At 41.3% G+C, this 18,361-nt stretch overlaps 1 long non-coding RNA gene across 1 annotated transcript in view; it reads left to right on the forward strand.

The window, feature by feature from the left end:
- Positions 1-10,592: 10,592 nt before the first annotated feature.
- The window catches only part of LOC140708927 (uncharacterized), a 32,806-nt gene continuing 25,037 nt past the window's right edge, over positions 10,593-18,361 (forward strand). Inside the window, exon 1 of the long non-coding RNA XR_012089269.1 lies at positions 10,593-10,704. This is a non-coding gene — a long non-coding RNA (uncharacterized lncRNA). The remainder of the gene's footprint in view (positions 10,705-18,361) is intronic.

Consider the following 18,361-nt stretch of genomic DNA (forward strand, 5'->3'; position numbering starts at 1 on the left):
TTGAATACATGACATGTACAAGGCACTATGCTAGGTGCTTAGAAGCAACAGAGAGTAACACAGGTCTGTCTGCCTCACAAAATGATAGACACCATTGAGTCCTTTACAAGTTAGTTGGTTTCTACCCATAGAGACAGAAAATATTATAGAATGGTGGTTACCAAAGGCTGGGGAGAGAAGAATGGGGAGTTTTGTTTAATGGGTACAGAGTTTTAATTTAATTTTGCAAGACAAAAAGAGTTATGAAGATGGATGGGGGTGATGGTTACACACAGTTTGAATGTACATAATACTACTGAGCTGTACACATAAAAATGGCTAAGATGATACATTTTATGTATCTATAACCACAATTGAGAAGAATTACACCCCCACCCCCAAAAATAGAACAATACATTTTAAAATGTTGTTAAGGAAAAAAATGTGAGCTGGTTTCTAAAAATGAATGGTAACGGCTGCTTCTGTTATGATTGTAAAAAGATAAAGAGATTTCATGTTTTCTCAGTGAGATTTACTTATATCCCACAGTAAATTTTAATTCATTTTTAAAAAGAAGCAGGTGATAGAGGATGGCTCATCTGGCTTAATGTGCACAGATAATTATCTTCTAGCTATGTATGAATTAGTCTCTTAATAAATCAATATTTGCATAAGGAAAGAACCAGAATCTGCCTGGCTTTGAAACTGAAGTAGTTGCAAATAAGGCAAGGCACTGGTGAGATTTAACAAAAGAGAGTAAATTGGCCTGTGTCCATTTCCCTGTTTCTGCCAATTTCCTGTCAACTTCCATTTTAGCAGATTGACAACATATTATAAACTGTGATTAAGTCCTCACAATGAAAGCTCATTTACTGGGTATCTTCCCCATTCCTGTACCTCTGCTTCCTTTCCCTTGTATTGTAGAGCCCCTATTTTTCTTGCACTTTCTTCTTCCCTTACCTTTAGGTTTTGCCTTCTTGTTTCCTCCTTTACAGTAGAAACTGCAGACCGAGTGTGAATCTGTATAATTAATCAAAAAGAATTTATTGAGTATTTTGTGTTCAACACTTAATAGGATTCTTAGATTCAGATGAGTAAAAGTAAAAATAAAACAAGTAAAAGCAAAGATAAAACAAACAGGGCAGGCATGGTGGCTGACGCCTATAATCCCAGCACTTTGGGATTCTGAGTCAAGAGGATTGCTTGAGCCCAGGAGTTTAAGAGCAGCCTGGGCAACATAGTGAGATCTCATCTCTACAAAAAATAAAAAATTAGCCGAGCATGGTGGCATGTGCCTGTGGTCCCAGCTACTCAGGAGGCTGAGGTGGGAGGATCACTTGAGCCTGGGAGGTCAAGGCTGTAGTGAGCAGTATCACGCCACTGTACTCCAGCCTGAGTGTTGATGATACTCTGTCTCAAAAAGCAAGCAAACAAACAAAACAAAAAATAAGCAGAGAATAATGAACTGTGATGCAATTGGATTTTCCTCTTGAAACGAGATCAGAAAAAGAAAGAGTTCTGTGTGAACTGAAGTTTGTAAGGGTGACTTCTCAGAAAGGGAGTGGGAGAGCTGTGTCAGAATCTGAAGGATTTGGGCAGATGAGAGGTTGTGATTGAGTTTTCAGTGTCAATTCTAGGCAGGATTATGTTGTGCTCTGAGGACAGTAGGAAGAGGAGAGATGTGAGTTCGGAGGTTTTGTAGGGGGCATGTAGGGAAGCCTCATGGACCTTTCCAGTGTTAATTAAATCCCATGTTTTATTTATTAGGTCCTACTTTGACATTTTTTTGTTTCTTCTCTGTAGGAGGCTATAGGAACTCAGCGTATTTTGTTTCTCTGTTTAAAGCCACTGCTCTCCACCCCAATCCTTTGGTGTTCTTATTTCTTCAAGTCTACATATGGAGTGAGTTGCAAGTCTCCAGGCCATTCCTCTTTGCTGCCTCTGAACATAACCACTTTCCATAGCAAAAGTTTCATTGCTAATCATGACAGAGAAATTGACAGAAGATAAAATTGCTGTTGTGGAGAAGGTTAAAAAAAGATGAAAGTTGGGCGCGGTGGCTCACGCCTGTAATCCCAGCACTTTGGGAGGCCGAGATGGGCGGATCACGAGGTCAGGAGATCGAGACCATCCTGGCTAACACGGTGAAACCCCGTCTCTACTAAAAATACAAAAATTAGCCGGGCAAGGTGGCGGGCGCCTGTAGTCCCAGCCACACAGGAGGCTGAGGCAGGAGAATGGCGTGAACCCGGGAGGAGGAGCTTGCAGTGAGTGGAGATCACGCCACCGCACTCCGGCCTGGGAGACAGAGCGAGACTCCGTCTCAAAAAAAAAAGATGAAAGTTGTTAAGAGTCTTAACCCCTGCTCAATATTTTCTGTTGCTCATCTAAAAAATTGGAGGAATAGGGCTTACCAGTCCATTCATTCAACAAAAATTGAGCAGTTGAACACACAAATACACACACATATACACCCATAGGAAACAACTAGAAATAAGTGTGGTGCTGAGAAAACACACCAATATGACGAACAACTGGATGGCGACTTCAGAATAAGCAGTGGGAAGTCCTCTGCAGTAGGTAAACAGTTAAACTGAGTCCTTACAAGGAGCCATGTGAAAACTAGGGGGAAGTACATTTCAACCAGCATGGTGTGTTGGGGGAATAGAAAGAAAGCCAGTGTGCCTGAAGCTCAGTGAATTAGAACAGAGAGGTACAAGGGGAGATCTGAGCCTTTTCAGATGAGGAATTTAGATTTTATTTTAAATCTGATGTATGGAAGCAACAGGAACAACAAAACAAAATGTGATGAGAAGCCATCTGAGAGTTGGCAAGTCACCTTATGCTTTACATATTTTTAAAAACATCACACCAGCTTCTATGGAGGAACAAGAGTAGAAACAGACTAGTTACGAGGCTATTGTTGGGGGCTTGAACTAGGGTAGAAGTGGTGAAAATGGAATAAGTGAATGGATTTCGGATGTGGATTGAGAGTAGAGTCAATTGGATATGATGGCTGAGGGAAAGAGGAATTAAGCCTCTTAGGTTTGTGGCTTAAGCAACTGGGTGAGTGGTAGCTTCACATCCCATATCCTGGAATACTAACACACACTTTTTGAATTCTGTCCTACTGTCCTTCTGTCATTTCTGAATCTCTTATAACAGCCTTCATCAGGAATGCGTACAGAGTTAGCCAAATTGAATACAATATTTCAGGGACCATCTGTTGGTATCTACATGGGTCAAGAGGGAAGTAAGCACTATTGGATGCTCCCTAAGTTCACTCTCACCCAGGAATACTGCATTTTGAGTATTACTTGTGTTAGCAGTGGTGAATCTGTATGGGTCTGCAGCAGCCTCAACTCTTGCCTCCTCAGAAGAAAGAATTTGACCAAGGGACATAAGACAGAGTAAGAGAATGAGGCAAGTTTTGGAGCAGGAGTGTAAGTTTATTCAAAAGCTTTAGAGCAGGGATGAAAGAGAATAAAGTACACTTGGAAGAGGGCCAAGCGGGCAACTTGAGAGATCAAGTGTACTGTTTGACCATTGATTTGGAGTTTTATGTGTTGGCATTCTTTTGGGGTCTGCATTACTTCTCCCTTTATTCTTCCCTTGTGGGGTTGTCTGCCTGTGCGGTGGCCTACTGGCATTTGGGAGGGGCCACATGTGCACTGTGTTTACTGGAGTTGTATGCACGCTCACTTGTGGCGTTTTTCCCTTACCAGTCTAGCGGTCATATACCAGGTATACTTTGCCATTTTGCCTTTTTTTTTTTTTAAGGCAGAGTCTCGCTCTGTTGCCCAGGCTGGAGTGCAGTGGCTCAATCTCGGCTCACTGCAAACTCCACCTCCCAGGTTATAGCAATTCTCCTACCTCAGCCTCCTGAGTAGCTGGGACTACAGGCCCGCCACCATGCCTGCTTAATTAATTTTATTTTAATTAAATAAAAAAATAATTTTTGTATTTTTAGTAGAGACCAGGTTTCCCCATGTTGGCCAGGCTGGTCTTGATCTCTTGACCTCATAATCTGCCCACCTCAGCCTCCCAAAATGCTGGGATTACAGGCGTGAGCCACCGCGCCTGGCCTAAAACCTCTTATTTCTATGAGAGACAAAAGGATGTACTGTGTGATGTCTCATTACACCCATCATTCTACCTATGAGAGACCTCAGCAAAATCCCAGAGGAAAGTGTTGACAGTTTCAAAGGTCAGAAGGCCCGTGTCCTTGCCTGTAAAATCAAAAGGTCAGAACTATTATGTTGTCAGGGTGACGCTCAAAAGAGGGGAGGATGGGTAGGCAGTGTTCTCCCTCCTCAAAGAAAATTTTATCATTTTACCCTTATAATTGCCACATATTTCTTCCAGAGATCTTTCATGTAGCCCACCCCCATAAGTAAATATATTAGAATTTCACTGTGTAATGAGAATAAAAGAAAGGACATTAGATAAGCATTTGTGATCTTCTCCCCTCTTCTCCCTTCAGCCCTGACTCCCGTGTCTCCTGCTGAGAGGCTGAGCTTGCGAGCTCCACTTCTGACTGCTCATGGGGCAGAATCGTGACCGAGGAGAGCAGGGCTGAGTGAAGAAACAAGCGTAAGTACCAAGATGATGCCCAGGGCTGTGATTTCCTGGCAGGAAGGAAGAAGGAATAGAAGCCAAAGGAAGGGGGAAGAAAAAGCAAAATCAAGAATCATAAGAGATCAAGTTCAGAGAGAATTTTGGTAGGGATTTTGAGATGGGGGCTTTAAGTCAGCCATGAACATACTGAAGTAAGAGGAATGAAGGGAAAAAAGAAAAGGGGAAAGAAAAGAAGAATGGGGCCAAGGAGGATTTAAGACTACCATTATGGGTTACAAGTTGAATTCTGTTTAATATTCTTCAAGCAATGAAAGTAAAGATTCAAGTAACTAAATAACTTTTAAATTACCTTTGATTTCTTTTTTTTTTTTTTTTTTGAGGCAGAGTTTCACTCTTATTGCCCAGGCTAGAGTGCAATGGCATGATCTCGGGTCATTGCAACCTCCGCCTCCCGGGTTCAAGCGATTCTCCTGCCTCAGCCTCCTGAGTAGCTGGGATTACAGACATGCACCCTTACGCCTGGCTAATTTTGTATTTTTAGTAGAGATGGAGTTTCTCCATGTTGGTCAGGCTGGTCTTGAACTCCTGACCTCAGGTGTTCCGCCCGCCTCGGCCTCCCAAAGTGCTGGGATTACAGGTGTGAACCACTGCACCCAGCCACCTTTGATTTCTAAACCAAGTTTCTTGGAATGTGAAAGTCGCCAAGACTGGGCCCTGCAGGGCCTGGGTTGGGCTACTACTGCCTATGGAGATTCTGAGGGGTGTTAACCTTAATGATGGCATGAAATCAGTAAAAATCATCCAGAAGCTTTTTTCTGAGCATCTGTTGTATATGCAGCGTTGTATGAAGCATGGAAGAAAAAACAAAATAGTATAATGTGTGGCCATGCCCCTGCAGGTGTTATATTTAAGTAAATGACGGTTCCACGTGGACAGGTAAGTAACAGCACTCTACCAAAAACTATCACCAGACGGTGGGGCTGTAAGTTGGTAGGAAGAAGTACTAACTAAATGTAGTACTACCTAAATGTAGAACTTAATATCTATTTTTCCTTATTTGATTTTTAAACTTCACCCCAAAGTGTAATAATTGCCTTAAGCTTTAAGATTTTTAAATTCTGATAATATATACCAAACAAAAATAACGTTCCTAGAAAAAAGTAAGTCTGGAAAAAAAGGTAAAGATTAATAGTCATATTTCTGGTTGACCGTTGTCTGAGTGATCTTTTTTTTTTCTTCCTACTTTTCTGAGTTTTTCAGTTTTTCTGAAATAACTACGTATTGCATTTCAAGGAATTTTTTAAAGCTGTTATTTTAGAATTATAGTTCTAATAATGATAAAGACATTTTATGATTATCCTATAATTAGGTACCAGGCTAAAAACAAATATGATCTAGTCTACCATTCTCTGAGTGATCTTTTTTTTTTTTTACCTTTCTACTTTTATGAGTTTTTCAATTTTTCTGAAATAAATATGTGTTGCATTTCAAGGAATTTTTAAAATCTGTTATTTTAGAATTGTAGTTCTAATAATGATAAAAGACATTTTATGACTATCCTACAATTAGGTACCAAGCTTAAAACAAATATGATCTAATCTACTTTTAGAACCTAGGCCTGAGAAAGAAAAGGGTAAAAGAAAACCACATTCTGTGATGGAGAAAAGAGTCTAGAACTTACTCAAATTCTTTCTTCTAAAGATATCAAGTGATCTATTTGTAACGACCCAGTCTTTGCGGAGACATTCCAGCCATTTGCCTGATCATCTGGTTTAAATCTTAATCGATTTAACCTTGGAAAGAGGGCTGTGTCTACACTGAGAGTCAAGATATCTGGTTTCTGACGTCAGCTGTGCATTGCAGCTGACTTCCTGTGTCTATGGTTGAGCTGTCTCACTGGCGTTGCCCATGGGTTCTTCATCTTAAAAATGAGCATTTTATATTCATTAATGATGGGAATGTAAAATGTACAGTCACTGTGAAAACAGTTTGGTGGTTCCTCAAAAAGTTAAGTATGGAATTACCCAGTACACATTACCCAGTAATACTCAGTGTACCCAGTATATGCTACCCAGTAATTCTACTCGTACGTATAGAATCAAAAGCAGGGATTCAAACACATACTTGTACACAAATGTTTTAAGCATGACCCACAATCTGCAAAAGGTAAAAACAACTCAATTGTCCATCAGAAGATGAATGGATAAAGAAAATGGGCGTCAGGCGCGGTGGCTCACGCCTGCAATCCCAGCACTTTGGGAGGCTGAGGCGGGTGGATCACGAGGTCAGGAGATCGAGACCATCCTGGCTAACACAGTGAAACCCTATCTCTACTAAAAATACAAAAAATTAGCTAGATGTGGTGGTGGGCACCTGTAGTCCCAGCTACTTGGGAAGCTGAGGCAGGAGAATGGTGTGAACCCAGGATGTGAAGCTTGCAATGAGCCAAGATCCCGCCACTGCACTCCAGCCTGGGCAACAGAGCAAGACTCTGTCTCAAAAAGAAAAAACAAACAAAAAAAAAGAAAATGTGGTATTGTGGTATTCACGTATAATGGAATATTAATGAGCCATGAAAAGCTGGTGTTCTGATACATGCTACAACATGGATGAACCTTGAAGACACTATGCTAAGTGAAATAAGCCAGACACAAAAGGAAATATATTGAATCATTCTATTTATGTTAGGTGCCTAGAATAAGCAAAGTCACAGAAACAAAGTAGATTAGAAGTTGTCTGGGACTGGGGGAGGCAATAATTAAAGTTGTTGTTTAATGGGTACAGAGCTTCTGTTGAGGGTGATGAAAAATTTTTGGAAATAGCTAGTGGTGGTTGCACGACATTGCATCTGTAATTAATACCACTAAATCGTGTACTTAAAATTGGTTAATACAGCAAATTTTATGTTATATATTTCACTACAATAAAAAATGAGATACTTAACAAGATATTTCTGAAATATCTTTGAACTCATATATATATATATATATATATCCATCTCCTGCGGCACAGCAGGAGATGGCAGTGGGTGAGCCAGTACCACCTGAGCTCCGCCTCCTGTCATATCAGCTGCAGCATTAGATTCTCCTAGGAGCACGAACCCTATTGTCAACTGCTCAAATGAGGAATCTAGGTTGTGCACTCCTTATGAGCATCTAATGCCTGATTCGAGGTGGAACGTTTCATCCTGAAACCATGCCCCACCTCTTCGTGGAAAAATTGTCTTCCACAAAACTGGTCCCTGGTGCCAAAAAGATTGGGGACTGTTGTGTTAGAATTTGTCCACTAGAACGCTTCAAAGATGGGAAAGCCCAAAAATGGCAAACAGGAGGCTGCAGGCCAAATCCAGCCAGGAGGTAAGTTTTGTTTGGCTTTCACCGTGTTTATCAACACAGTATTTAGTATTAAAAAAAATCAGTTGCTAAAATTTAAAACACGAGAGTATTGATATAAAAATTCTGATTCCTGGTTTCTCTGGAAACATTGAATGATCTGGTAATACCAGACCCATCTTCTCAATAGGAGTTATGAAATGGCTGCTCCTTTTAGGCAGTATTTGAACTCTCTGTACTGTCTGTATTGTTTTATTCCCAGCTGGCTTTGTAATTTCCGATACTTGCATTTGAATTTCTGATCCCTAACATAAAACAATAATCAGGTAGATTGTTTCTGAGGGCCCTGTCCCTGGGTTGTCAATTTATATAAAGTATTAAACATTTTGTTTTATTTTAGTTTCTTTCTTGCCTCATCTACAATATGGAAACAACTCTTCTAGGCTACCACATAGGGCTTCAGATTTCTGTAACTGACACAAATATGTGTATATAATTTTGCAAGCATAGAGTTATAAAGAAGACTTAGACTATTCATGCATGCAGTTCTTGAAGTTGGGTCACTGTTTTCTGGAATAGTTAAAACATTTTATAACTACTTTTATGACCACACATTTTATTGGTTTTATTTTTCATTTCAAAGAAAGTCAAAAGTATTACTTTAGTGTTAAACAAAACTTAATGCACAGAAGTACCCAAAATAAAAAGAAAAAATCCTTCCTGTTTTACTTCCCTAGGGGTAACCACAGTTAGCACTTGAGTGTTTTTCTTTCCATACCTTTGTTTCCGTTTGTGTCTTTGTTTTAGTTTTAGGTTTTGCACCTACAATTACATAGATATTTGAATATGTATTTATATGAACATAGAAACATAGAACATATGGGTTTTTCCCAAAAATACGTGCTTTGCAACTTGCTTTTAAAAAATTTGACAGTATATCATAATCATTTTTCCATATGTATACACAAATGTATATGCTTCATTGTGATCAGAGCATGGATGTAATTTATTTTAGCACCACACTTTTGACAGATATTTCAGTTATTTCTGATTTTTACTAATATAAATGTAATGACACTGTTTTTGGCAATGTGATGGGCAAATGATGGTGTCTCATTTTGTTTAATTTGAATTTCCCTTCTTAATCACTGAGATGGAACATCTTTGCCTATGTTTATTAGCCATTTTTATTTCCTCTCCTGGCAATTGTTTGTATCCTGAGTTGCTTACTGAGCTGTGGACATGAAAATAATGTAACCAGAACATACATGTGTGTAGTTATGTACTAAGGGATGTTTCAAAACCTCACTCCTGTCTTGGAGTGTGTGTTCTTGTTCCTTCCTAGCATGTCAGCTTCCTCTTTTTATGGCTTGTAGATCACCAGATTAGCAACATTTGTTCTTTGTTCAGAACAACTAGCTAGGGGCAACATGTACTTTACAAAGAAATGTAGAGGTTATAATCTACTGATGGCAAAGAGAAGTAATAGATATAAAACATACATGGAGCAAATATAACAAAAGATAATGAAAATTGCTTTCTTTTGAGCAGTGCTTTGCAGTGTTAAAGAAGATGTGTATATAAATAGCTAAAATATTAAGCAAAAAGTTAAGTGCTATAGCATCGTAATAGGGATTCCAGGGGAAATAGATATAAGTCAAGAGTGTGGGGACTGATATTTTGGAACCAGAAAGAACTCCAAGAAGGATGGTAGAGAGAGATAAAAGAAGGGATGGGAAGCCTTCTTCGAAGTGGAAGATAAAAATGTGAAGAGAAAGGGCAAAAGAAGGACCAGCTCCCATTAGATTGAGCACAGCGTTTAGAATGCCTGGGAAGTGACATAGGAGTGAAGACTCCCCTATTAACCTTTCTTCTGAGCACCATACACCTGTTAAGTCAGTCTTAAGACTGTGCCGTTTTTATCAGCCATATCTCACTAGTGGTTTATCTGGCGTTTGAGTTGAACTGAAATCTTCTAATGTTTCCACACAGACATTGTCTGTGACCACAGAAGGAATACACTACATGTGAACCATACTATCCCTGATTTTTAGTCACTGTAACACCCATTAACTCATTGAGTCCTTTATTATCTAATGTGACAGCATTCTGAAGATAGGTACTGTCCTCCCAGTATGCATTAGGGCTGTGGAGGATGGTAGGGAGACAAAGGTGAACATGGCAGGTTTCCTTCCTTGTATAACCTCAAGTTTATTGCAGGTGGGATAAGTGGAGTGCTTAGGTACTTAGCTAGAACATGTGAGTACCCCAGTCTCAGAGGTAGTGTGTCTGGATTTGAATCTGTTTCAAGGCCTGATCTTGACTCTTGTTAATAAGGGTTAGCCTGCAGAGGTTCTTTACTACTTGTATGAGTCTGGTGAGACAGAACACTCATACATACCAAGTTAGGCAAACAGATGTAATACTCACAGATAAGCAGCAAGGATAAACCAAAGCCTAGGATCCATGACAAGCTGGTCCTCCAGACCTCAGGAAAGCCGCCCAGGGTGGGTGGAGTCTCATCTGCACAGACCCCATGTCACACTACAGCTAAGGACACCGAAAGCACACCACCCTGGGCTTTTATATCCTGGGAGACATGGGACTTGCTGAGTGCAAGCGTCACAGAATATAGCCTGGTGGTTCCGGGCCTTTCTCCTTATCTCAGGATGTCATATTCTCAGTGCAAGAAATCTGGGTGGATCAAGGTTATGCAGAGACCTGTCCTCCTGCATAGCCTTGTTGGGAAGGACCAACAGGTGGCTTGCTGGTGCCTGAGACACAAGAGACTGGTGAGATGAGCTGAGAATGGGAGGTGATAGTTCACATTCTCATTCAGGGAAGCCTTGGCTTTTATTTATATTATATTTTATTGTTCCTGTTTACAGAAGATCAGTATGCCTTAGCAGATGGAGGAAGTTTTACTTACACTTAAAACATTTTTTTTTTTTTCTTGCTGAACCAGTTAGTTCATATGGCCCTCTGGCATACTAGAAAGGTGGAGTGGCTCTAATAATGGTGGCATTACAATATAATCTAACTGGACATCTGTTACTTCTTTCAGGGTTCATATTCAGATTACTTTGTTTTGTGTTATCTTGTTTTATTGCTTGCTGTATATTGTAAATGTTACAATAACAAACTGACCTAGGGTGAGAACAATTTTCAACTTGCTGGATTTCTATATAAATAATACACTCTGTGTATCTCCCACATGGGTTTGCTCAGATAGTTTATAAAACACCAATAAAATGTCTGACTTCAGGATTAAGGAAGCTGTGTAGTACGGTGGATAGACACTTGATAAGTGTTGGAAGGTAAGGCTTCTGATCTCATTTCTGCCACTTCTAATTGTGGAGCACAAATCACGAACTTATTTCCTCTTAGGTAAAATAGGGAGGGTTCAGTTGACAGGGTGTCCTTAGTGTCCCATCCAGCTGCCAACAACAACAGCCACCCCGGACCCAAACCTACGACTTCAAGAGACACGAGTGTGTGCTGACCCCAGAGATGCATGGCTGCATTTATTCCTGGTTATACATTTGCTGTGCCACCTGACAGCCTGACCTTCAATCTGTCCTATCCTCTATCTACAAGCCTGAGTCCCTTAGCTTCTTGGAACTTCCATTTCTTCAACTGTAATATAAGGAAAATAATAGTACTGTTACCGGAAAGGGGTCCCGATCAAGACTCCAGAGAGCGTTCTTGGATCTTACACAAGAAAGAATTCGAGGCAAAATCATACAGTAAAGTGAAAGTAAGTTTATTAAGAAAGTAAAGGACCGGGCGCGGTGGCTCAAGCCTGTAATCCCAGCACTTTGGGAGGTCAAGATGGGCGGATCACGAGGTCAGGAGATGGAGACCATCCTGGCTAACACGGTGAAACCCCGTCTCTACTAAAAAATACGAAAAACTATCCGGGCGAGGTGGTGGGCGCCTGTAGTCCCAGCTACTCGGGAGGCTGAGGCAGGAGAATGGCGTAAACCCAGGAGGTGGAGCTTGCAGTGAGCTGAGATCTGGCCACTGCACTCCAGCCTGGGCAACAGAGAGAGACTCTGTCTCAAAAAAAAAAAAAAAAAAAAAAAGAAAGTAAAGGAATAGCAAGCAGGCTCTGCGGTGTAATGGATAGCACATTGGACTTCTAGCCTAAATCAAAAGAGATTTAAAGATAGTAAAGGAGTAGAGCATGGCTAGTCATAGAGCAGCCTGAGGGCTGCTGGTTGCCCATTTTTATGGTTATTTCTTGATTATATGTTAAACAAGGGGTGGATTATTCATGCCTCCCGTTTTTAGACCATATAGGGTAACTTCCTGACATGCCCATGGCATTTGTAAAGTGTCATGGTGCTGGTGGGAGTGTAGCAGTGAGAAGACCAGAGGTCACTCTCATCACCATCTTGGTTTTGGTGGGATTTAGCAGGCTTCTTCGCTGCAACTGTTTTATCAGCAAGGTTTGTATGACCTGTATCTTGTGCTGACCTCCTGTCTCATCCTGTGACTAAGAATGCCTTAACTTACTGGGAATGTAGGGTAGCAGGTCTTAGCGTTATTTTATCAAGTCCCTATTTAAGATACAATTGCTCTGGTTCAAACACCTCTGACTGTACCTCTGTCATAGAGGTGCCTCGCGGTCAGAACAAATTTATAGACAAAACTATAATGTGATGTACAGAAATTGGAAGTGAGGTACAGAAACAGCTGGATTGGTTACAGCTCAGCATTTGCCTTATTTGAACACAGTTTGAACCCTCAGCAGTAAATGACTGGTTGAAACATGGCTGCTGGGATTGGCCAAGACTCAGAGATTGTTACAGGCACATACTCCTGAGTTAGGTTTTCAATCTTGCCTACCTATTAAGTTAGGTAGCAGTTCATGCACAAGGACTAAAATATAGAGGTATGGAGTCCTTCTCAGGCCATGTTTAGTTTGCTTTAACACACTAAATAAGACATGTTTCAAATGAAAACAGCGAAATTCCAAATGAACAGTAAATAGAACTACCAGTCAGTGAGTCATTTTTCCTGGCTCACAGTGAAAATGCATAAAAACACTGGAGAAAGTATAACATAAAATGACATTTAATGAAGAAGACTTCAATAAATCGATGAGAAGTTGGGATTTTTCAGAGGCTAAAAAGCAAGTGAAAGCAGAAACACAAAAAGGTGAAAGAGGTAGGCTTTTACTATGGAGACATTTACCAAAGCAAACTCTGGTTTTCTTCCTTGAGAAGCCCAAATGACCTGGAGCCAAGGCTTGTTACAGTAGGTAGCCAGGCAGACATGAACAGGGCAGGAGAGGCCCCCCTTCATCAGGAATGTCTGGCAACGATCAGGTGATGGTCAGGCAGTTGTTAAACTGCCTCTGTAAAATAACAATTTGTTGCAGCCAGCACCAGGGAAAGGCAGTCTCCCAATAGATAGAAACTCCTCAAACTGGTGATCAGCAGCTTCCCGATGGAGTTGGGCGGGCGGGTTCACGTATGTTCACCAAGCAGCAAAATGGCAGAGTTTAACTGGTATAGGACCTTCTAGGAACACTTGACTAGTAAGGGAAGAACGCCTCAAGTGAGCATGCATACAACTCCAGCAAACGCAATGCCCAAGCGGCCCCTCCCAAGTGCTGGCAGGTCACTGTGCACGTGGAATGCCAATGTATGAGACCCCAAGTCGAAGGTCAAACCACGCACTTCATCTCTCAAGTCACCTGCTTGGCCTCTTCCAAGTATACTTTACTTCCTTTTGTTCCTGCTCTAAAACTTTTTAATAAACTTTCACTCCCACTTTAAAACTCGCCTCGATCTGTCCTTATGCCTCATGCCCCTCAGTCAAATTCTTTATTCTGGGGAGGCAAGAATTGAGGTTGCTGCAGACCCAAACAAATTCAGATTCACTGCTGCTAACAGATTTGCCTGAATGGAGGGTGGAATAGCAGACCCCTATCAAACCTAGAAGACGTAAAAGGTGAAAGTGCTGATGTCTTCTTGGATTTCTTCTTATCCCTTTTCTTTTGGAAGCGAATTGTTCAGGAAGTCCTCTTCATTCTGTAATGAGTCATTGCTCCTGACCTTCAACCCTTCAGGCACTGACATCCTCTACCAGTGAAAATCTCATTTACATGTGGAGTCTTAAAAAAAAAAAAAAAAAAAAAAAGTCAAATATACAGAGAGAGAGAAATTGTGGGTGTGGTTACCAGGGGAAGGGCAGGGGTTGGGAGGAGAGAGGAAATGGAGACATGTAGGTTAGAGTTTACAAAGTAGCAGATGAGTGGGATGAACAAATCTAGATATCTAATGAACAACATGAAGTCTATAGTAGCAGATGAGTGGGATGAACAAATCTAGATATCTAATGAACAACATGAAGTCTATAGTTAATAAAATTGTACTTTATTTAGGAATTCTGCTAAATGAGTAGATTTTAGCTCCTCAGGACGCATACACACACGCAAATGGGTAATTGCATGAGATGATGGATATGTTAATTTGCCTCACTATAGTAACCACATTACTATCTATATGTATCCCACAACATTATGTTGTATGCCTTAAATACGCATACACAATTAAATTTATTTAACACAATTTTAAAAAATAAAATAAAGTCATGGGTGTTGGAGTATGTTTAGATTTACACAATTTATAGCATGTGGTATGTACTCAAAATATATTAGTTTTCTCCATCTTCAACTAGAAAACGGAGGAGATTGTAATGTTAAAGATGCTTGAGAATGTTACACGTTAAAAGCAGAATTTTAAGAATCTTAATGTAATAGCAGTATTGGAAAGAAAAGCATTAGAGGATAGGACAGTGTTAGGACATAGTTTAGGACAGTGCTTTTCAAACTGTTTCTGATAAGGAGCCAGTTTTCTTTTCTTTTCTCTTTTCTTTTCTTTTCTTTTCTTCCTTCCTTCCTTCTTTCTTTTCTTTCTTTCTCTCTGTCTCTCTTTCTTTCTTTCTTTCTTTCTTTCTTTCTTTCTTTCTTTCTTTCTTTCTTTCTCTCTCTCTCTCTCTTTCTTTCCCTTCCTCCTTCCTTTTTCTTTCTTTTCCTCCTTCCCTCCCTCCCTCCCTCCCTCCCTCCCTTCCTTTTCTTTTTTCCTTCCTTCCTTCCCCCTTCCCTTTAACCCTTTCCCCTTCCCCTTCCCCTTCTCTCTCTTTTCTTTTCTTTTCTTTCTTTCGTGTTGCCCAGGCTGGAATGCAGTGGCACAATCTTGGCTCACCACAACTTATACCTCCCCAGGTTCAAGCGATTCTTCTGCCTCAGCCTCCCAAGTAGCTATGATTACAGGCATGTGCTACCACACCTGGCTAATTTTGTATTTTTGGTAGAGACGAGGTTTCTCCATTTTGGCCAGGCTGGTCTCGAACTCCTGACCTCGGGTGATCTGCCTGCCTCAGCCTCCCAAAGTGCTGGGATTACAGGCATGAGCTACCACACCCAGCCTCTTTCTTTTTTAATCTATTGCAGGTCACCTGTAAGATACAATTAAAACTTACTAGCAAAATTAAATTTAAACTGGCATACCGAAACACAAGCCTAGTGTTCTATTTTTGGATTCAACCAACAGACATAAAATTACTTTGTCAAATTGCTGTCAATTCTTCTGACAACACCCAATTTCTGTACTTGCCTTGGCCTGGGAACCAGCTGTTCATGGAAGGGCACTGCTCTGCAGTAGCACTGGTCAGGAGCTGGTGCAATAATCCCTCTGTCAATGCCCTCCAGTCAAAGACCTACAGGAGCACACCTATTATTGATCAAATTGGGTTTGTGAAATCACTTTGCAATAATTTTAAGTGAGAAAATTATGACAGTGAAAGAGATCTGATCTAACCAACCTCCATCTTGCATTTAACCTTCAGACTGCCCCTAATCATTCCTGGGCTTAGGCCAAGATAACTTTGGGAGACATTTAGTTTACAGTTTAAATGATAATAGCCTTTGACCAAAACTAAACCACCTTGGTAAAGCTAATGAAAGTCCACTAGGTTAGGAGGATGTGAGGAGCCTGAATTCAGCTAAGGGATAGACGCAAACATTACCAGCCGTTATTCCAGAGGTCACAGATTTGCAACTTTTCCAATTACTCCTGCAGATAACATCACCATTGTAGAATTTAAGATTGGCCTTTTGAGACATCTTTTCAGGTTTTTGCATTTCTGATGACCAATGGGTCCACTGGGACACACTAACCCTCACCAACAGGGCCTGCCAAACTATGCTTGAAAAGCCCTAGCCCCCAAATTTTCATGGTGATTGATTTGAGTAAATAACTCTTGTCTCTGATGTGTGGTGGCCAGCATCATGTCAAACTCTTTCTTTATTGCAACATCATGGTCACAGTGAATTGGTTTTGTCTGTGCAGTGAGTGGGAAGAACCTGTTAGCAGTGTAATGTATCCGAGTGAGGCAGCACCAAAGTATGTTAGCAGTGGCAAATCCATATAGGTTCGCAGCAACCTCAATTCTTGCCTCCTCAGAAGAAAGAATTCCATGGAGGGGCATAAGACAGAGTGAGAGACCGAGGAAAGTTTTAGAGCAGGAGTGAAAGTTTATTAAAAAGCTTAAGAGCAGAAAAGAAAGGAAATAAAGTACACTTGGAAGAGGGCCAAGCAGGTGACTTGAGAGATTGTCACCACCCAAGGGGTTTACCTTGCCCGCTGCCTAGACGGAGCTGATTCATCAAGACAGGGTAATTGCAATAGAGAAAGACTAATTCACACAGAGCCGCCTGTGCAGGAGACCAGAGTTTTGATTTTGTTTTTGTTTTTGAGACAGAGTTGTGCTCTTGTTGCCCAGCCTGGAGTGCACTGGTGTGATCTTGGCTCACCACAATGTCTGCCTCCTGGGTTCAAGCGATTCTCCTGCCTCAGCCTCCCGAGTAGCTGGAATTACAGGCACATGCCACTACGCCCATCTAATATTGTATTTTTAGTAGAGATGGGATTTCTCCATGTTGGTCAGGCTGGTCTCAAACTCCTGACCTCAAATGATCTGCCTGCCTCGACCTCCCAAAGTGCTGGTATTACAGGCGTGAGCCACTGCACCCAGCCAAGACCAGAGTTTTATTATTACTCAAATCAGTCTCTCTTAGCATTTGGGGAGCAGAGTTTTTAAAGATAACTTGGTGGGTGGAGGGAAACCAGTGAGCCAGGAGTGCTGATTGGTTAGAGATGAAAAATAATATGGAGTTGAAGTTGTCTTGCACTGAGTCCATTCCTGGGTGGGGGCCATGAGATCAGATGAGCCAGTTTATGGATCTGGGTGGTGCCAGCTGATCCATCAAGAGCGGGGTCTGCAAAATATCTCAAGCACTGATCTTAGGAGCAGTTTAGGGAGGGTCAGAATGTTGTAGCCTCCAGCTGCATGACTTCTAAACTATAATTTATAATCCTGTGGCTAATGTTAGTCCTACAAAGGCAGTCTAGTCCCCAGGCAAGAAGGAGGTCTGCTTTGGGAAAGGGCTGTTACTGTTGTTGTTTATAAACCATAAACTAGGTTTCTCTCAAAGTTAGTTCAGTCCATGCTCAGGAATGAACAAGGGCAGGTTGGAGGTTAGAAGCAGGACGGAGTCTGTTAAGTTAGATCTCTTTCACTGGCTCAGTCACAATTTTGCAAAGGTGGTTTCAAGATCAAGTGCAGGGTTTGACCTTTTGACTTGGGTTTTATATGTTGGCGTAATTCCAGGTCCTTGCATTATTTCTGCCCTGATTCTTCCCTTGGGGTGTGCTGTCCACAGGCGCAGTGCCCTGCCAATGCTTGGGAGGGGCTGCATACACAGTGTGTTTACTGGAATTGTGCGCACGCTCACTTAGGTCGTTCTTCCCTTACCAGCAGAGTGTTCCTAGAGTAAGGTCCTATAGCAGTTAAGCTCCACCATTTTGCCTCTTAGTGCACATGCTTGAACCCACTTGCTCAGCTCCTAAGATATTACTGGAAAGTTGCTGATCACCAGTTACAGATTTTTTCTACCTATTGGAGAACTGCCTTTCCCCTGGCACTGGCTGTGACCAATTATTATTTTAGAGAGACAGTTAACAACCACCTGACCATCACCTGGTGGTTGCCTGACATTCCTAGTGGTGTTGGGGAATGGGGGTCCTCTGCTGCCCTGCTCATGTCTGACTAGTTACCTACTATAACAAGCCCATTAGGTGGTTACGTTTATAGCAAGGCAGATTGCACATCCTGGGACATCTTAGTAGAAGCAAGTGAGAAAGGCTTATTTTAGGATTTGGGCTTGTATTAGGTGATACTGAGAAGTGGAGCTTTGCCTGGGTTCGTTGCTGTCAAGGGAGCAGAGGCAATTTTATGACTGGGTATTTTAACAAATCTTATTGAAGGGGGTAGGAATAAACTGAGTCTGAAGTTTTAATTGGCAGAGGCAAGATCCTCTCATATTAGCTAGGTTGGGGGATATTTTGGTTATTTTTGTGGTTTGGACTTGTTTGTTTTTCTGTTCAGACATGATGATG

The sequence above is a fragment of the Chlorocebus sabaeus genome, chromosome 1 (genome assembly GCF_047675955.1).
Source record: "Chlorocebus sabaeus isolate Y175 chromosome 1, mChlSab1.0.hap1, whole genome shotgun sequence".
Classification (NCBI taxonomy): domain Eukaryota; kingdom Metazoa; phylum Chordata; class Mammalia; order Primates; family Cercopithecidae; genus Chlorocebus; species Chlorocebus sabaeus.